The sequence below is a fragment of the Homalodisca vitripennis genome, chromosome 3 (assembly GCF_021130785.1).
Source record: "Homalodisca vitripennis isolate AUS2020 chromosome 3, UT_GWSS_2.1, whole genome shotgun sequence".
NCBI lineage: Eukaryota > Metazoa > Arthropoda > Insecta > Hemiptera > Cicadellidae > Homalodisca > Homalodisca vitripennis.
In genome coordinates this window covers 88779203-88801062 of record NC_060209.1, presented here as the reverse complement: position 1 = coordinate 88801062, position 21860 = coordinate 88779203, and the positions used below count along the sequence as shown (strand labels likewise).

General features: G+C 32.3%; 1 protein-coding gene across 2 annotated transcripts in view; it reads right to left on the bottom strand.

Annotated features, from left to right (window-relative positions):
- Positions 1-16355, bottom strand: part of LOC124357163 — a 166654-nt gene extending 150299 nt beyond the window's left edge. For both annotated transcript variants that reach the window (XM_046808671.1, XM_046808672.1), the window contains exon 1: positions 15461-16355. The gene's annotated coding sequence lies outside the window, so the exon portion shown is untranslated. The remainder of the gene's footprint in view (positions 1-15460) is intronic.
- Positions 16356-21860: the final 5505 nt, after the last annotated feature.

The following is a 21860-nucleotide window of genomic DNA, read 5'->3' as shown; positions in this document are numbered from 1 at the left end:
TTGAGGATTACAATATATCCTTTTCACCAGGTGAAAAATATTTAGTCCATTACAAAAGAAAGAAAAGGAAGAAAAGGCATTCTCCATGGCCAATACAAAATTTTAAACAAAGAAGACACGCGTCTTCTTTGAAATCTGATATCCAACGTAGAAGACGTTGAAATTGTAAACCTTTTTAATTTGGTGAAACTCAAGGTGTTTAAAATCATTTGTGTACTTTCCGTATAGTTTCTAACAAATTTTGTTGATTAATAATATGTAATAAGTGATTATTACAGAGATAATTCAAGCGAAAGACGTCTCACAGAGCATGTATAGTATAGGACCAATCAATATAGTCGCTAGTGTTGGTGTGCGTTGTGCCATCGCCTGCCCGGGCCATTGGATCGCACGTCGAAATTTTGTTGTATTGATATTTATGTTTATTTCAATCTTACCACCCTATAACTATCAGAAGCACCTTTATCTAACATTGTATTTCAGGGAGTTAAGTAAGCGATCATTGAACCAGCGGCAGAATCTAAACGATAATGACGAGTACCTTTACCACAAATACATACTCCTGGAAAAAAAATCGCACTCCCTAAGATCCCCGCAGTATATAAAAATGCTTGAAAAATACAAAATCATATTTATTCTCCAAAGGCTTAATAGTCCATAAAGAAACACTTTGCCTTGATAAACATTCCCAGACGTTTGTGTTTGGCAAATAGCATTAATACATCAACAGACCATTCCAAACCCCGCTGTTTGCTTGCTGCGGGAGACGTCTCCAAACATATCAATCTCACGAAGGAAACATATATCGTAATATTATAGAAAATGTCGTTCCACTTCAAGTATTACTGTGCTTTGGTTTCTGGTATCTTCCTTAATACTCTTTTAGCCTCAATACTACACATAAAATACCAACAGAATATGTTGCTTTCACGCAAAGCTACGCAATAACAAAATTTGTGTTTAATAACAATGTAGTCATTATAATTATAGATAGAAATGGAAAAAATATATTTTTTTCTGAAAAATTATAATTTAAGTGACTAATGAATTAATAAATTATAAATTTTTGATATAAGATTTTATAGGGGTTCCTAGCTGTTTAGCTGAACCTTTCAGTAATATAGTAGGGATATCATAGTAACCTTATGAAAAGGCACAATAAATGGCAAATTTTGTTAACTAACGAATGGTCTGTGATACATATTTCATACAATTATAATCCATACATGTTTTTATAAGTGGATTATTTTGAATGTCTTTATATTCCTGTTAAAATCTTGAAGATTGTAGTTTTCACCTATGCAGTCCCTCAGTTTTTTTTCCCTAGCCAATGCTAACATAGCGTTCCACACTGCAAGGAAGCCAGTTTATAGTACCAAGTGTGCAAACATTCACAGACGAAACACACGTGAACAAAACACTACATGAACATATCCTCCCAAAAAATATGTGAAAGAAGCACGGCATTTATTTATAAGTACGTTGTTAAAAATGGTATATCAGAAGGAGATTCCTATTTAACACTGTAAAGATATAAAGTTGATTTTCAACTACGTTTAATGTTTATTAACAAAATGTAAATATCCAGTAAATAAAGTGATAAAAATCTAGATTTTTAGCGATTATGGAAGTAAAATTACACCTTCAAGATTCTACTGTACTATCTTTAAACCAAATAAAAACTAAAGTTTTACGAGTTCACAATTGGTATGACATACAATAACAACAGGAATCAAACAATGTTGATTTGTAGTGCACTTGAGTTAGTGAGAGAGCTTACAATAGAGTTTCAACCCATGTGCGTATTGTTCAGTTCCTATAGTTTCGTACAAGTAGGCATCCAGTGCTTAGTCATTTTGTGTCGGATTCATGTGATTGTTGAACGCTACAATTATTTTAAACTATAGAATATCCCAATATTGTTTTAATTATTGTATGTATAATATGTGCGCACAAGCGAATTGAATTTCTGTTGTTATAGAACTAGTGAATCGTTTCATATATTACGTGAAACGCATCACTTCCCACCATCACCATGAATGTTCAATATGAACAACATCTCCCACCATGATCTTAATCTGAAGCTTTACTGTTACTGGTCAAAGTGTTCTGGATTCTAGTACATTGTTCCGAACGGACTAAACACACGGGATGGAGATGTCTGAGGTGGTAGTAATAAATACTTGGTATTGCAGAACCTACATGCAAGTGTAACCCAAATTATCCTACTTTTACCTAATAGTACATCCAGGTATGGTTTATTTAGTGTCTTTAGTCAAGTCAAGTCAAATTGTTTATTGTGAAAACATGGTAACGTGCATTGCAAACGTCTAGAAATTTTAATTAAAATAATTTTGTCATTTATACCACAATATCCATTCATACATACAGTTTTTGCATTCTTTCAGTCTCATTCATATGCCAATTCTATTCACTTCCAACGTCGGCGTCAATCTTGGAAATGACCGGTCTGCAAGTTGTGTGCCATAAATTCGCTGACATTACAAAAAGCCTTTGACGCTAAAAAGCGTTTGAGTCGAATTTTTAACGCCTGGGGCTTTGGGGCACTTTTGATGGAATCTGGCTATCTGTTCATTAAATAAACACCAGCCTGTGAGGGCAGGTGCTCATAAGCATCCGCTCTCTGTCTTTCAGTTCGGTAACTGTATCTGGCTCTGGTCTCATATTCATGTATGTCTCGGCCCCTCTGTATGTACCAGGGCACATCTTTACTTACAGAACAGAATTGTTTGCACAATGTAGAGACTCAGCAGAGTAAACAGTTACAATTGCTTGCAGGATTCTCTGAAATCTATTTTTGCAATTATTCGAATCGATTTTTTGCTATTTAAACCCTATTAAAAATTGATTCATTGCGCACGTCCCTCACAAAATCAATCCGAAGGAAAGATGTGGCTAAATCGGGCCATAATACGCCGCTGTCAGTACTTTATTAGGGTAGTATTTGGCTAGGAACCTTAAAACATAAATGCCTAACACCATTTTGCGCAAACCGAATCCATGTGTGTATTCCATGTAAACCCTCGATGTAGGTGTATACCAATGAACTTCGAGGCATAGACTTCTTCTAGCATGGAATCTGCTAGCATGATGCCCTGGCCGTTTCTTGATTCTACAGAGCGCATTGAAAAATTTAAAAAGTTTCATTTAGAAGAATCTGTTGTCAGATTGAGACTTTGAAAGTACTGGACACAGTTGTTGAGGTCAACAAAAGTCTGTTGTTCCACAGCCGTCTTTGACTTTCCACTGAAGCAGACAGTCGTGTCATCAGCATACTGCACGAGTTTTCTATGCAGAAGTGATGACTCTATGTCATTGACATAGACGAAGAAAAGGTTCGGGCTGAGAATGGAGCCTTGAGGGATCCCATAGCTCATTTAGATTTGGTTTGAAACTTGGTTTGCAATTTAAACAACTTGTGATCAATGGCTTAGAAATTAACTAAGCGATGATAGGGGCACGCCTCTAATGCCATGAGATTCCAATTTTTCAAGCAGTTTGGTGTGGTCTACGCAATCGAATGTTTAGTTAGGTCAAGAAACACACCAGTTTTGGAATTTCGACCTTCTATCCCCTCCACAACCATATCGATCAGACTCACGACTGCTTCTATTGTTGACTTTCCCTTTCTAAAACCAAATTGATCCTTTGAAAGCTGGTTGTGTTTACTTAAAAACTTAAGTATTCTTATTAAGAAAAGTTTTTCAAAAGTTTAGCTCAGAACAGGCAAAATTGAGACATGCCGATAATTGTTAATTGACATTGGATCGTCTTTTTTAAATTGGATAGACTTTTGCGATTTTTAGGAGGAAGGGTAAAACTCCTGTTTTAAAGAATAAATTGACTAGTTCCGTTAAAGGACTCATAATATGCTTGGAGCATTTCTTCTTAAGCCTCATAGACAACAAATTTAGATCATTTGATTTTTTTGCTGAAGCTGCTGGATAATTCGGTCGAGCTCTTCCTCAAGGACAGGAGCTAACACCATAGATGCTGCTGGACTCTGTCGTTGCGGGGGGACAGCTTTTGGTTCAGACGGGAGGAGACCTCGCCCACAAGTAACAGACGCGGACAATCTGTTAAACTCATGGGCAACCGCCGCCCCGCCCCGTCATGCACCAGGCTATCCCCAACTTTGAGTTTGATTTGTTTTTACATTTGGGTTTTATTTTTGATGATGTCCCATACTTTTTTAGAAGCATTTGTGTTTCTCTGTATTCCTTAAATTGACCCAGGGAAATCAATAATGCTATTGATGGGAAATTTAAAAATACAAATATGGGTTTTGAGGATCTTTATTTTAACGTTTGTTTCAAATGCAATAAACATTATAGCGAAAATAAAATGTTACGATCTTAAACCATTTTTACAGACATCGCCAAGCCTTTATATACAGAGCTTTTAAATTAAGTATTGTGTGCATTATTAGTATTGGTGGCTACTATAGTTTGTTTCGAACCCTATGATTGAAATATTTATTTAGGATATATCTAGCACATGTAACATTTCTTAATACTATTTCTAAAATTCAAATTCCAAAATTAATGATTTAGTACAGAACATAAAAATAGCGATATCTTCTGTTTACTAAATTCTAAAAATCTAAAGTTATTCATAGTTTTAATACAACACCCCAATATTTATTTATTTATTTACGGTAACACCATTAGTACATGGAAAAAACAATAAGATATTCTTATATCCAACAATAAGCTAATGAAAATGATCCACATTATAAATTATTAACAATGCCAAAATAAATTGCTACAACATAACAATAACATATAAAATAGACTATATAGAAAATAACAATAATAGCATAGCAACAATAATAAATAGCAACAATAACAATAAACAATAGGAAAAAATAGAAAGAAATAAATATATACACATATTACTACGAGCCAGGTGTCAATGTCTACAACAAAAGAAAATGTTTTTTCAGGTGCATAACACTATCACTGAAAAAGTCATGCTGGGAGGAGACGAGGTTTCCAAGTCTGTGAAGTCTCGGGATAGTGCTGTGATGTACATGATTAATTAATTAATGTACAATATTAATTTTCATTGTATTAATTTATCGAAAATTAAAATATATATATTTAGGGCGTATGGAGGTCAGTGAAGTATGTCATTATAAGTCCTATATTTACTGTCCAAATTATTATAGTGGCTTCGCGAGTAAATTACAAGTTTCTTATATGATGTCAAAAGTCTGTTTGAACTTTTATTAGATTACATACATAACATAGATTAATGTTATAAAAAGAAAAATACATCGTAATTTTTCCAGAACAAATAAATAAACGAATAATTAAAGTGTAAAAAATTGAAAGGTGAAAAATATATCACGTCAATGAAAGTTGTTTACGTTTGCATCAGAACCAGCACCGTAAAATGGGTCACAGCGTTATTATTACAGGATTGATGGCACCTCTGCTTTATAATGAAATATTCCGCTGTAATTTCAATACGTTGTCCCTCGCCATACAATAATATTTCATTGAATTGCGTTACCTACTGCTATGTTTGTCATTGCTCGTTACAAAGCACTTTACTAAAATGTAATAAAATTTATTAATTTTGAAAATGGATAATTGAAAAGATACTTTTTACACATCGGGCAACTTGTACATGTGATATCAGGTCATTCAAGGATGTTTTAATAGCTATATAATAGCTATATTCTAAACTATATTGAAAGTATATATTAGTCTCTATTGAATTCTATTTTTGTACTTTGCACAACTTGATAAAGATAATGTTTTAAACTTGTCTTTAGGGTTTTGATCAATACTTTATAATACCCTATGATATTATTGATGATAGGTTTAATTTTAGTTTTATATGATTTCTATCCTAATGTGATATTACTAGTAACTCAAACACTACTTTATAAAAATAATTAATTTTAGAAACAAGTCACAAAAACATTTTTTATTAGTTGTAAAACTAAAAAGCAATTTGTAAAAAAGTTACCGATTTAATTATACATTTTCGTAGTTTTTATTTTTAACTGGTAAAAATTAAGGAAACCCTTTAGCCAGATGTTATGTTTCACTTATAATATCAATTGATAAGGGATGAAAACATTTCTTAAAATATTAAAACCTTCTAAGCAAAATGAAAGCTTTGTCTATAATACTTTACCATTTTTTCAACGTCAACGTACTAAACAACGTACAGGTGCTACTTCTCATATAATTAAAAGATCTTGCTCCACCCCTGTTGCTCTGCTTACTCCATTTGTAATATTTGTGGTATATTTACATGAAGTGATTATTATTTATTCAATGTGTTATTTCCTCCTCTTCTCCTAACCCTTATCTGTTTCAAAGACAGAGTGGTTCTGCGAGTTTTCTTCAGTGACCTTCATCTTGAAAGTTGTGAATCACTGCGTAAAATTAGACGATGTGGCTACTTAAGATACTCATTGAAACATCTGTACCATTATTTATTTACATAATTATTTGTATATGTTCGTAACCCTGTTACTCGTTACTAGTTAGCATTATTTCTTCCCTGATGTTCTTGGAACTATTTTTGGAACGCATGGTGAACTTTTCTTTCTTGAACTTTGCAGCCAACGTGTCTTTTCCGTAAGTAAACTTAACACTTTTTTGTTATAAATTAGCCTATTAATGCGAGATATCTATTTTAAATTTTCTATAAAGTCAATTTGTCAATAGTATCGTCAATTACCTATAATAATGTTTAACTTACCACACTGTAATGGATAAGTTCTGATGATGTCCTTATGATGAAATCACGCTGTCTATGTAAGACGTTGACTCGATAAATGGGTAATCCTGTTTCGAATTATTTTAGGTGAGGTTTAGAGATAACATTGATCCGATTCTTCTTCACTACAGCTTCAATGCTGACCCAAGAATCCCGACTCCGTGGTAAATGAATCGAGGCCAACGTTTAAGGAAAGTCCATTTCAAAAATTTATAAAATGATTAAGTTTCGTAAGTAATATTACAAAGGAATTTGCAACCACCAGACCCACTCTCATATAACATTCAAGTTAATTCTTACTCTATTTTGGCAGTAACCTGGCTAAGTTATATTTTCATTTAAAACATATAAGTGGTGCTTGTAAGTTTTATTGCTACAGTTAAACTTGTATGTAAATCCTGCAAAACTGAGTATTTATTACTAAGACCTCAGACATCCGCACCTCATTTTTCGTCCATTCAGTACACAACGTATCAAAGAATATCACTAAGAGTAGTTTCCTCCATTTTATAAAGCTGGAGATATTGGTTTAAATCAGTATGCAGTAAAAGCTGTGTCGCAAGCTGTTCTTAATGGATCGGAAAAATTTCACTAGGCCAAGTATCATGCTGCCTTTAAAGCTAGAGAGATGATCCATAGTTTCAGTTAGTAATCGGTAGATTTTCAACGATGTTTTAGATAGAAATACGGACCATCGTTTGGGTTACAGATCCTATTCGTCGTCGTGTGCCAATAATTACATTAGTACATATTTAAAATAATAGACGTGTACATATTCTAGTCCATACAGTTGAAACATGATGAGTTTTAGTTACATAAATATTATATCGCAATAAAGTCCTTTATAAGTTCTTATAAACTCATGTTATGCAAACATTAATATATTATGCACTTACACACGAATAAAAATATAAATATATCCGAGATAGGAGTTAAATTCTAGTCCAGTGCGTTGTCACCATATCGTGTGGACAGACGTATAAGAGTAGCAGACAGACAAACAGAAATAACATTTTAAACAACCCAGTGCAGAGTTACTCTCGTGTCTCAGTGCTACTTCAACAGGACGCCCTTCGCAACTCTTGACCTCTAGTTCGAGTCACCAAGGCCATTCCTGGTTCGTTATCCATTTATAATTTTTATCTATAATACTCAATGGGCTGTGACGATGACGGATAATCAAGTGACTGTTCTTTTGATTGGTCAACGTTTTTGACCGTCCCTCTAGTAATTATGTAGTTAGTAATGGTATCACGTGAGCAGTACGGCGTCGACCCACCCTTTGCAGGTATTCCATAATATAAATTTGGGAGTGGTGAATCTAGATCTCACTGCTCGTTTCGGATCGATCGCATGCCGCTTAAACTCTATAATTTTCGTATTTTTCTACCCTGGACGGATGTAGATTCCCGCGTAATTGGATATTCCTACCTTTAGATACTGTAGGACTGAGGGTGAAACATGCTGTACTCTACTCTCATCTGTAAATGTGCCCTTAGTGTTTCGACGCCTCTCACTGTCCCTTGGGAGGATGAGACGTCTCTAAGCAGTACCGTGTTACATGTAGCAGGTGAAGGCGACATCGGTGAGTGGTATCTTTCCTTTATTAAACCCTTTCCTCTCTATGCACACTCTCCCCATTTCTATCCATATTAGTTCTAAAACTATTCTAAATTAGTTCTTAATTTTAGTTGGGTTGTTTTGGTCTCAATTTTCTAAATTTTTTAGTTAAAAAAGAATTAGTTGTAGATAAACATTTCGATACCAAGGTTATTTCGCTAGGACTAATATAAACCATGTATTAAATATGGAAATAATACTTATAAATTAATAATCAGCTGAATGATATTTTACTGCTAAAATTACTATCTCATTTTTGTAATTTTCAGCATTTGTTATGAAATTTGTATGCATACATTACTAAGATAGGGACTAAATAACATTTCTTACTCATTTTGACCTAACAAATCAAAGATATTGATAGAATAATTTACGGATTACGAACCAACACCAATCATTTATAAGCCGAGAATATTGCGTTATAATGCCATAAATATGTGATATGATGTGCTACGGCCTGTGAAATGAAAATGTATTACTCCTTCTTCAGCGAAAGTATTTTACGTCTATTCAATTCGTTACTTAAGAGCGGCTATATATATATATATATATATATATATATATATATATATATATATATATATTATCATACTACAACAATCTCATCTGAACCATCTCTTGAATTTCTAGATTGTAACTAATATTCTTACAATGTCTTTTGGACAGTTTAGTTGTCTAACATCTCCTTCTACACAAAAGGCGCAAGTTCGTCTACCAACAAAATATGTTAAAATAAGTAACACTAAAATACGATAATTTTTAAACGTTCTGATGGGATTGTAATAATTATATATATTCAAAATTTGCGGAATAGGAAGACTATAAACTTTATTTACCAAATACTTTAAGTAACGAAATATACAAATTTTATAAGCTTAAGTTTTGATTAAAATTTCATTTAATGATTTAGTGCAGAATCTGGTTCATTTAGGGGCTAACTTTACAGCTTTGATCACCACAACAGTTAGAGAAAACCGACAACAGTGTTCTCTCTTCGTAGTGCTTAAGAATTTACCATAGGACCACCTGAGTTGAGCAATATGGGTAATCCATTCACTTTTCTCACCAGTTGTGGAATTAAATTTATTAGTTAAGTAGCCTCCAGTTCACGTAATCCCTTTCCCACTTCAGTGTTTTCACATTTGATTCCATTAAAAGTTACTTGTTTTATGAACGAGTATTATAAAAGTGTTAAAAATATTTTTATTTTGTGTTAATACCTTTAGTACAATGTGCACATAATTCCTTATGTATTCCATTTTCTCATAATTAATTTTTCAAAAATGAGTAGCAAAATTATCTTTATGAATAGCCAGATTAAATGTATTTTGTTTCAAATAACCATCTGACAGCCAAAGCCCATCATACATACTATGCAATAAACTAATTCAGTAGGGTTACACAACATTGTCCGTATAATAGTTAACATTGTCTATTATAGCTATTGAGCTATTGACCTACAATCCAATAGTGGTCAAAGGCGATCGAATGATACAGTACACTCGCTCAAGAGAGATAACACATATAGATAGGGTTATTATAAAACTATTTCGTAATATTTAAATGAGAAGCTAAACATACTGTACTTATACTTTTTTCAAAACCATTACAACTATTTTTCAAAATGAGTCTTTTAATATGTGTGTGTGTGTGTGTGTGTGTGTGTGTGTGTGTGTGTGTGTGTGTGTGTGTGTGTGTGTGTGTGTGTGTTTCAACACAGTTATTTACGTTTAGAAACTTTATCAGGTGTTTCTTCTTTTGTTTGTTTATTTTCATTCTGTGTACATTCATACCTCTGTACTTGGGAAAGTTATAATAAGAACAAAATATTGTATAGTAATTAATTATGTTATCGAGGAATAATTTGGTTATATAAAATCTACAGCTTTAAGTCAAATACAAACTTTTAATAATTTTAGCAAAATAAATCTACTGGGAATTGTTAACCTGCTAACTAGTATGCCAAAAGTCAAAGATAAGGAACTTTTTATTAGTTAACTTTTTTTGTAAGATGCCAACCAAGACACAGCATCTGGCAATATTGATCCATCCGTCGCTCCATTTATTGCAATGTCTTGTGCTCTCAATATTATCTTGCATGGTAGATTTTCTTGTACGTGTGCTAGTGTTTTATTTGGACGGTATAGCGCGTAATCCCTAAGTATTTTAGTTTCTAGTTTTTTGCGTGTATAGTTTTCAAAGTTTTAAATGGAACAAAATAACACACATGAAAATAATCGTCTTTAATTAACAAACTTTAAGTGTTTCATACGATAAGAATATAAACATTCCACATGCGAGAATTTAATGCACAACTGTGATCCGAGTAGTAGCATCATCTAAGTATCTTCGTAGATTGCAGGGCACTTAAAAACAAGAGAACCCTTTAGCACTTTCCCCGTATTTCATAAAACACGGTATGATATTACTAGGTTGATATTGACACTTTTAAAGCGTTATAGTCGCAATGTACACAAAAATGTTACCTGTCTCACAGAAGATAAAAGTTAGCGTTACTGAATTGAACATTTTAACATTTAAATTAATAGGATAAGGTTTTCATAAAACCTTTAACTACAAATATTTAAAATAAAAAACAACATTTAAGTTGGATTCAGTTACTACGAAAAGGAAGCGCCAAATGTACCTACACGGTACTGCACAGTTTAAATATATTAACTACTATAAAAGTAAGTAAATAAAAGTAAAAAAATTGGATTATGCGTTTAAGATTAGGGCAACTAACTAATTCATAGTATACGATAGCTTTAATATTTTACCACTTAATTTACAGCTGTGTATAGTTTCTGATATGGAATGCTTAACAGATTATTTATAAAATACTTTATCTATTAGTGTTGCAAACAAATTTGCTCAGACGACTAAACCCCAATTGTCCTTTTTGAAAGTAAAATCCTACCAAACCTCTTTACCATAGTCAAATTGTAACGACAAATTCAAAATGGTAAAAAATAAGGTATGTGGCAAATTTAAGGGTTGTGATCTATTTACTGTTGGGTCTAGTATTACTTTCATGGCCGGCCTCCGATGTTTATTTTCCTTTAAGATGAAATTACCCATAAATATTCGTAAACCAACATAACATATACGGATGATAACAATTAAACATAAAATGATCCGTAAAGTCTGAAATTAAAAATGTTAATGTGAAACTTTAATTTATGCGATGAAATTTGTAGCTACAAAATATCATTTTTGGAAATGATAAAAAATTAAGAACGGTCTACACTATTTTAATAGAACAACAGATATACCAAATATGTACAATAACGCAGCTTCAAATTATTATTCTGCAATTAAATACTGTAGTATATGAGTTTCCGGAACAAATTATTATTTTTGAAAGTACGAGTATATGTATTTTACATTCTATTGACATAGTGTTATAAGTAGCAGCTGAAAATTAATATTTCATAATGTGATCCAGAAAACAACCGTAAACTTTCGAAGATGTTGAAGCAAGTGAGTGGTCCAAAATAATCCTCCTACTATTTAAAAGGTACGGCAAGAGGGGAAATAATATCTGAAAGGAAAATCGTTATATTAGTCAATGATGAAATAAGTCCGTAGGTACATGTTTTATTACTATCATTGGTTTGTCGACTTGGTCTTAAGAAGTTTACGATCAAGTCTACATATTCTATAAACGTAGCACTATGGTTGGATCACACCACACACTGTCTTATTCATAAAAATGTATTATAAATAATTGATTATAGATAGATAAATATAGATAAGTAATAGATTATAATATTGTTTGTTTGTAAGTGCTATTTCGAAAGTTTTAAAGTTATCCAACCAACCAACCACTAATCCTGCTCATAAACTATACTGCAAGGCGTGACTGAATATAAATCAATAGATTACCTGTATTTTGGTGGTTATCGTGTTCATAAGAATTACTCTACGCTTAAACTGCTTTGAAAATTGGTTACCATTATATGTTACTGTGCTTAAAGTAAAAAACGTTTAAAGAACTCTAAAATTTACCTTCAGGAAGCAAAACGTATGGCATAGAGTTTGGGCTAACTGGTACAGGGAAATAATTGTAAATTTAGGCCTAGTATTTAACAATTTTATGATCTGAGGAATATATTCAAAGCCTTTGATTGAGTTTTGTATATTAGTAAGCACTATTCTTTGAACTGCCTCCATTTTAAAATAAGAAGAGGTCAATCTTTACTTAATAAGTCATAAAGGTAAATTGTACTTTTACTGAGGCTTTTGCTGGACGTTCAGGTCTAAACTTAAATTGTTGAGGTAACAGCGTTTTCAGCTGACAAGTTTAACTGGGTGGTTTATCACGTGTTGATGATCTGTTCAAAATTTCTTTGCATGCAGGACATAATATTTTTATTAGATTACTGCAGTTAGTCAATACTCTCTAATTTTTCGTACGTTTTGTTTGCATACTATATAGATTTGTCTACAACAAAATTAGTATTTCCTTAATATTTAGGAAATTTGTATCTTAACTCCACAAAGTAGCCTATTAGTTTTCTACATTTTAATTTCATTTCATAATTATTAATTTGAATATTTCTCGTCTATCAATGAAGTTGTTTATTATTTGGTTAGCACACGTTATTGCCTTTTGTCCAACTTTGTCCTTTTTATGTTATTTACTTAGTACTAAGAATTCATGCATATCATAGGAAAATTATTGATAGTTTATTTTTACTACGTGATTTAAAATCAGCAGTTTACTTCCAGCCTTATAATTACTGAATATTAAAAATATGATTATTTCATATTTTGTAAAAGCAGTGCTTTTAAGTTGTGTCATACGTGTTTGCATAAAACTGCAAAGCTTTTGGTAAATAAATAAAACACTTATCGCCAATGTAATGCAAACCAAGAATGTTTTACATTCTACATCCGTATACTCAAAAAGGATTGGTTTCCCGTCCAAAACGATGCAATTGTATAAAACTAATCTGTTACAAATATTTTATCACTTTTAATAGCCTCGATATTTTGTCATGTCACTTTATATAACACATTTATGTAAGAAAGGCTGTAAGACACATTACACTACCTTTTGACTGGAAGTAATATACAAATTGCGGTACTAGTATCTACCTTGTCACTAGTAAAGTAAATATTAGACTTTATAGCTTCTCTAAACTTTATACAGCCATTTTTTTAAAACAGTACCAGATATTAACAAATATACGTGTAAAACGTTGTCAAGAGTCTAAAAACAAATAAGTTTCTTTCAGCTTTAAAGGTGAGCTGTTCTTAAAACAAGTAATTATGAAACAAAATTTCAGATCAAATATTGAAGTTGGTGTTGATATATTCAATATGATAGAATAAAAACTGTTAGTTTCTTAATGATGCCAGAATTTCAATACAAATTTGAGTATGGTTTTTGAAAATGTTCCACTACCATTTAAAAAGAACGGTTCTGACACATGAGCTTATGGACGGGATCTATCATATAATGTGTGCTCTGAGCTTCATCTTAATCGATCAACCATTTCAAGAGCAATCCGTCTTTAGAGGAGGAGTCATTGTATCAGATTACTCAACGATTAATTTATATACTGAACAAGAAGGCTGTTACACACAATGGATGACAAGCCATTGTATTGTATTGAGTGTATTGAGTTCTTTAGCCAGGGTTAAGATTCAAAATCCAATAATAGTTTAAACAATATTATACAAAAATTATATGTAAATTTAACGTACAAAACTACAAACTAAGCTTTTCAAGTTGTATTTCCTTCATATAACAAGCAATTTATTCAAGACGAAGTTTTTATATTTACTAGCTACAACTACATAACAACCCAAACAAAAACAAATCCTGGCAATAAGTGCAAACGTTTAACCCGACATGATTGTATAAGTATAGTATCTGCTGAATCGGAAATGTATTTACTGGGAAACGATGATCTTAGCGTCATCACCATTAATAAGTTCGCGTAAGGCACAGAAATAACACTTACAACGATTCCACGTATCTGGAGGAAATAAAATATTTATATACTAAAGGAAGAAGTGTCGTTGTTTATTAAATAACATACATATCTTTATATTTCATCTAGTATATACATCGATCTTTCGATCCAACCTATAATATAAAATAAATCAAACGCCCAGTTTTCTCTTTGCCTAAATGGATTTATTTTTTAATAAACAAAAATAAAATTTGTACTTCATCTAATTACAGTATTTCATTTTGCATACACGCATGTGCATTATTTATACTTAATGCTAAATATATTGAAAAATATCTCCACTAATTAAAGAATTACGCCCACTTGAACCGTTTATGTAACCCTTATTATTTAACACTCGGCAAAACACCAATCTTTAGATGTATAAAAGTTAGATAAAATAACAATAATATTATTTCTGTTTTTATCGTATATGATGAATGATTTTTCAAAACGCGTACTTACGATTTAAATCATTTAGGTATACTCACTTGATATTAACAGTTAAAAGCTATTTTTAATTATTGAGTACGGCATCCATTTGTTAAAATGGTTTTACTTTACAATTCTGGAAAAAAGTTACTGATAAAAATATGTTCTTGCTGTAATAAATGGCCACAAAAACTAAAACTCTCAAAATAATATATTTTTTATTTTTAAGATGTAAACACGTTTTGGAAATAAGATTGAAAAGAAAGAAGTTCACGAATATTGTGTCTATGTGATACTTTTTATTATTTTAAATCCTAGATAATATGCTAAATATGGAACAAAATGTCCAAGATGTTCTGTAAAAAACTACAAAAGCTATTGGGTTGTTCTTTCTTCTTTAGTTGTACGATGTATACTGTAATGTTGATTGATGCAATGGTAACGGAGGTATTAAGAGATTTCAAAAATAAAACAAAAACAAATCTATGGTGTACAGGAATTCTTGCATGTTGTTATTTATTACTCATACAATATTATTATTAACCCTTAGTTGGAAGCTTTCGTTGTTACAATATTTAGAGAACACATGATTGGTCATAAACAAAATAACGAGTCAAATACATAAAAGCGGACTGTATTGGAATACTGGCTGGACGAAGGAGATATGAGAAGCTACGCACCTGTGGCCACCATACGCATCAGTGGTGCAGTGCGACATGAACGCACTCTATTCACACTCACACGTGCACTCACTGTCACTGTCACTCTTCACTCGTGGCATGGCACTCACTCACTCCCTGAGTTCCTTCAATCTCTGCAGCTTTGCATAGTACCGAGAATCAATCATTTACAGTGTTCGGTTTGAATAACTGATTACTTTTAAATTATGTATTCAATGAAATCCAGAGCCAATCTTTATAACATAAATCTATACATATATTTTATAAGCTACGCTCATATGGTTATTTTTTAAGTACCCATGAACTATAAATATCTTAGGGATAGCTCTGCACCCCTAAAGTTTTTAAACCGTGCCATCTAAATAAACTGATGTAATTTAATTCCTAATAGACACATCCAAATAATGTTTGTGATCAACTATATGATACCTAAAATCGAAGTTAAGAATTATATTGAAATTACAGACATGGCATTTAAATTTAAAAGAAAGGCTTACAATATATGATCCTTTATATGTAAATGAATACAACTTCAAGATATCACAAATAGACATAAAAAGTAACCTAAATATAAAGTTTGATTACCTGTTGGTAAATAGCTTCATGTAGTATGCGAGAAAAAATTTGTTTGCTTTTATTTTTGCATTTTAATTCATTTAAAATGAGTTATGCAATATTTATATTTAAAATTATACAGTTTAGTGTTTTGTTTATAATTGTTTAATTCTATTTAACATATTTATTATGGCCAGTTTAGACAAGTTATTTGTCGTTTATCTTGCAGTTTATTTTATTTAGTTGCGTCTGTTATTGTGTTAAGGCAAGGCAGTTTGAGGTTAGACCGCACGCACAGGACGAGTGAAGGAGCGGACCACGCCGGTGACGTCAGCTAAAGCCCGCCGCACCGACTGACTGAGGGTGCACAGCAGCTGAACCGCGCCGCAGCCACCCCCTACCCCCACTCCACACCCAGAGTGACGTCACCACCTGAGGTTAACTGCTCTTACACCTCCCCACTCGTCACTGTCGTTAGAGTTGGGCCGAACTCTCCTAATGTTTTCATTTGGAAAGTTTTACAGTCCCATCTGCAACGTAATGCACGGATGTTGCTGTAAATATCGCTCAATTTGCAAACAATATTGAGCGGATGAAAGCTGAATTAAATTTTAAAAGGTTGCGTATGACTAGTTTACCAATCACAAATTTAACTGATCAATATGAACCTATTTACTACTTTATAATTATTTACCATCTCATGTAACATGAATCATTAATTATATTCCTTTTACTGTTTCGTACAAAATTAAAACTTATTTTATATTAAATTAGAGGTATGTGACTATTTCTTCTGAGCAAACAAAAGTACTGTATTAAAAGCACTAAAATATTCCAGTAGTTGAACATGAGATTAAACTTCAAATTTAGACGAACATTTATCCATTATTCTTTGAATAACAGAACCCAAAAATATGCCATTCACATATTTAGTAATTTTACATAGGTTATTTTAAAATTATCTTAAATTTACCTAATATTGGATGATCTTTATCCCATATCCTCCTGAAATACATCATCCTCAGCAATAACTAAGGGGTTCAATTTTATATTATAAATATTTTGAAAGAATTACTCATTGCATTGAAAAGTAGAAGATATTATGAAAAATGCAGTTTTAATACCAATTAAATCCGTATACAATATATAAAAATGCGAAGCTCAGCTAAATAAATTGGGTCATTCATAATTCATAGTTATACAAATGTTCCATATATTCAAATCTCTAAATGTTAATCCACATGCAGTGGATCATTCCTTACTTGCGATCAAAATATGAAAACAATAATAAATATTACTCTCAATAACAAAGATAAAGACCGGCACTCAATACAATATGTTCATCTAAGTATTATTTGAAAACTATTTGAGAGATTTTAAACAACTGGGATTTATGATTATGCTACGTTATTACATACATCTGTCGTGAATAAGTTTTGAAAAAACTAGTAAGTTTTATTTTGAGATGGGTCTACTAGATACATATGTTTTCTCAAGAGTGACACAACTATAACCAACACAAAGTTATACCACACTGTATCCATTGGTTATTATCAGTAACATTATTCGAACTGAAAATATCAACTTGGAGATTTAACAGATTGTATGATTAAAACGTAAAACAAAAATATATAATCCATTACAACAACTGACCTTTATAGGCTTTCGAATACTGTTGACTGCAGTTACGTAAAATAAATCACTTGGCGTTTTACCATACTTTAACACTCTAAGGAGCTTTGTAGATATTACTAAAAAAACAAAGGCAAATTGAAATATAATTAAAGCAGTATATACGGAGTATTTAAAATTAACTTATAGAGTGAAAAGGAGGTACCATATATAAGTAACCAATGATGCATTTAAAATTAATTATTGTAAATTATTAGTTATAGACAATCATAATTAATAAAGAACCTACTAATTTTATTAAGTTCTTATAATATAAAAAGGCATAATTTGATGCTTTGTGTTTTAAAATAATGTTTAAATTGGTCCTGTAATTTTAAATTATATAGCTATATAGTAAACAAAAATGAGAATAATTCCAGTTTGGGAAGATTTAAGAGTTTTGGGTGAGCGGCCATATTAGAGAGAAGAATCGGTCTCATAATTAAAATACTGTGAACTTCGTCAAAGTTTTTTAATTTCCGTTACGCAGAGATACAACATCTTAAGATTTCAGAATCTCTGGTTTAATTAAGATTAGATCTGTTTTAAGGAAATTGAAGAACTCTTAGTGAATTGTAAATTAGAAATTAAAAACATCAATTGTAACTTCCAGGTATTTAATTGATAAGCGCTCTTTTATCCATGCTGCCTTTATTATCTTAACTATTCTCTCATGCCGACTTGGTAAATATTTTAATGTTTATAAAAATAACTAATTTATTTACATCCTCCTCTTGAAAGGTAAAATCGGTCATCATGTATTACTTTGCTATGGAAAGGGTTTCTCCCGACACACTGGGTTAAAGGCAAAGATCAGGTGTAATAATGATAAAGTTATATACCATTTCAAAAAAACTTTGATAGAACATGAACACTGTCAGGAAAAGAACTGTAAATCTAAAACATAATAAACCAAATATGGAACGCTAGCAATTTTGTGAGTGGCTCCATTTCCTACTGATAAGTTCAGTCTGCTAACAAAGATAGAAAATTACACCATATCTGAAGCTGTTTCATTAGACCCATCCTGAGGTTGTTACTTGATTACCTCAAGATGTCAGCAATTTTTTATAGTTCCGCAAGATAAAGTTACTAGCAATGAGTGTGAACTACCCTGATGTGGTTATTTCGGTGGCCCATTAGCCATCACATTAATTTTACCCACCCACTTTGAGCCCTCTGCTCTAAACAGCCATATGAGTTTGTATCCGTGTCCAAGATTAGCAAAGTGCACGGTAATCTTCCATGCAAATGCTGATCAGACCTGGATCGTATTGAGTGTGGATTCTATCCTTGCTCAATATGAAGGGTGATTTTCTACACAGTTATTCATCAAGTTACTAGCTCGTATTACGGACATCAATGAGATGTCGAGTGCAAGTTTCCCGTGTTGAACACTACCCCATTAATGCGTCTACGTACTTCTATTTATTAAAACTCCAGACTGTTTATTCTCCGCCAACGAAGATGCATTACTCAGTCTTGCCAGCCGTTCGTGAGGAAGAAGCTCTAAACGAACTCTTTGCATTGTTTCGAAATTAGAGATACCTTATTTAACAGCCATAGATAAATAGGTATTCTTACTGTCTTCCACAAAGTGCACAGTTGAATGCACTGATGAGTGCTAGAATCCAAACGCACTACTGTAACCTATAACGTAATTGAGTGTGGGATTCCTATCCTTGTTAATTCATCTCTAATTCACCTTCTACACTTAAAGAAACATTCATCAGCCCCGTTGCGAGCAGGCTCCTGAATTGGAGATTAATGTACTGCTGAAGAGAAAAGTCAATGGCGAAGAAGGGTTGAGCTAAATAGTTGCCTTGCTCGTTTTGGGGCAGATAGCTACTACAAAAATTATGTGTAATTAATGCGTTATTTATTTATTATTTATTAACGGAATTACACACTTGCTCCAGACTGTTTATTCTCCGCCAATTTCATACATGCATAATTTAACAGTGTTATGATATGAAAAAAAACAGCGAACTTCGGTGACGAAGAAGCTCTAACCACGAACTCTTTTAATAAAAATAGTTTCGAAATATAGAGATACCAAATGTGTAGTGTATGATATAGAATTTAAATAGGTGTTCTTACTGAATAACAAAATTTGACAACAGTGCACAGTTAAATAACTAGCGACTATTGTGCTAGATCCAAACGCCACTACGGTGTAACCTATAACGTAATGTAGCTTTGGTGGAAAGGGTTGATTCAATATAGAATGATGAATTCATCTGCCATAATTCGTGCTTTCTACTTAAAGCAATTTGGGCATCTGCAATTTGTTCAGTTGTCAGGGGGAGATTTGACTCCTGAAATCTGGAGATATATGTCTCGCTTGAAGAAAAAGTCAATGGGGAGGAAGAAGGTCTTTCCAGCTAAATAGTTTGAGAGGACCACTGTGTAAGCAGTAACAAAGATAGCTACGGAAGATATCGAAAAAATAAGGAAGTGTAATTTAGATGAATATGTGTTCATTGCCTCCTCACTCAGGTGCACAGTTTGAGTATACGACTATAAGGGCCAATTAAGTAAATAACACATAACGGCCCGGTGGTATAAAAACAAGTTGTTCTTTCTGCCATCACTGTATTCCCTTATTATTATTATTTTTTCACATATACTGTTTGAACTGCTCAGTAATAGCCGCTTCAACCAACCACAAACCATCCTACGTCTGATGCTGAGATAACATCTCTGGAGCAATGTGATGACAACCACAAATAGACTGAGCTCAGAACAACCTGTGATAGCATTCTGTTTAAATACGGGTATATAGTCTTTTGAACAGTTATCAATATCCTCGACGCATAGCATCTTTCAATTCAAATTATTAATGCTATATCACGGAAAAACCTTTTTAGAAACAATTTTATTTACCTTTACTTAAACCCTTGGAAATATTTATATAATGTTGGCTATTACATTTTTTATATTGATTGCGTTCGAGTTATCTATATTTGATGTGAAATAAATGTTTTTTTTTACACCAATTCACCAGTGATCATGAATTTATACTATGCATATTAGTATGTTGGAAACGTGACTACAAAGGAGGGTAAGTGCCTATAAATAGAATGTATGTTACTTTCATCATGTTTAAATGAGATTAGAAAATCTGAACGATCTTCAAAAAGTTCAAAAAGATCAACGATTCTAAGATGCAACCCTAATGTGCTCGTGTTTGATAACAAACAAAAAGGACAAGATATTTTAACTCCCTTTAAAACACATTCATTTATTCACATTACTAATGACCTCTCAAGGCCTGCTTAATATCGTGTCCTTGTCCGTCTGTCTGTCCTTATATGGGATAATTTTTTATATAATAGTCATAGAGCCTCCGAAGTTGGTACATAAAATCCCTTTGCTTAGTTGAAAACGTAAAAGGGATGCGATTCTAATTACATGCGATTCTAATTCTTTACATTTTTGGCTCCGTTTAATGGGTTTAATAAATCACTATTGCTATGAAAAAATCATACTCAGGTAGTAAAAATTTTTCTAATTTTTTTACCAATAAAATGCATATTATTATTTTATTACAATCGCCCTTACATACGCAATAATTTAAGATGTTCAGCCATTAAATTTAATAGTATTTTTTATTGATGAATTGAGAGACTCGAAAGTGACAACGTTTATGAACTAAGAAACCGTATACGTAATGAATTAATTATAAATGAACAACTGTACATAAAGGGGTAACCGTGACGTGAAGTAACTGTGACACACCATACATCACTCACTGCCTGTCACAGTCCAGTGACCTGTGATTGTCACAATGACTGATGGTTGGTATCTCTTGTCACTCGCAGCGCCTCATTTACCACTTCTTTACAGGAAATCACCTCAGTGAACGTGGATTGAGTGCCCTGTATTAACTTCGTGGTGTGGAAGGCACGTCTTATTTATATACCCATGCTCTTGTTACAAAACAAGTTTTTCCTTGCACAAATTTTTGTATTTATGTAACGTTTAGAAAATTGGTTTCTATACAATACAGATACAGTACCGATAAAAGTACTAAAATATTAACTGCTATGAATGAACCATGTGACGTTTATCCTTTAATGCAATTAAGTGGAGCTTGGGTTTTTGGATGTTTATTTTATCTATTTCTAAGATTGATTGTAATCGATCCTTTAGCAAGTAATGTATGTACTAA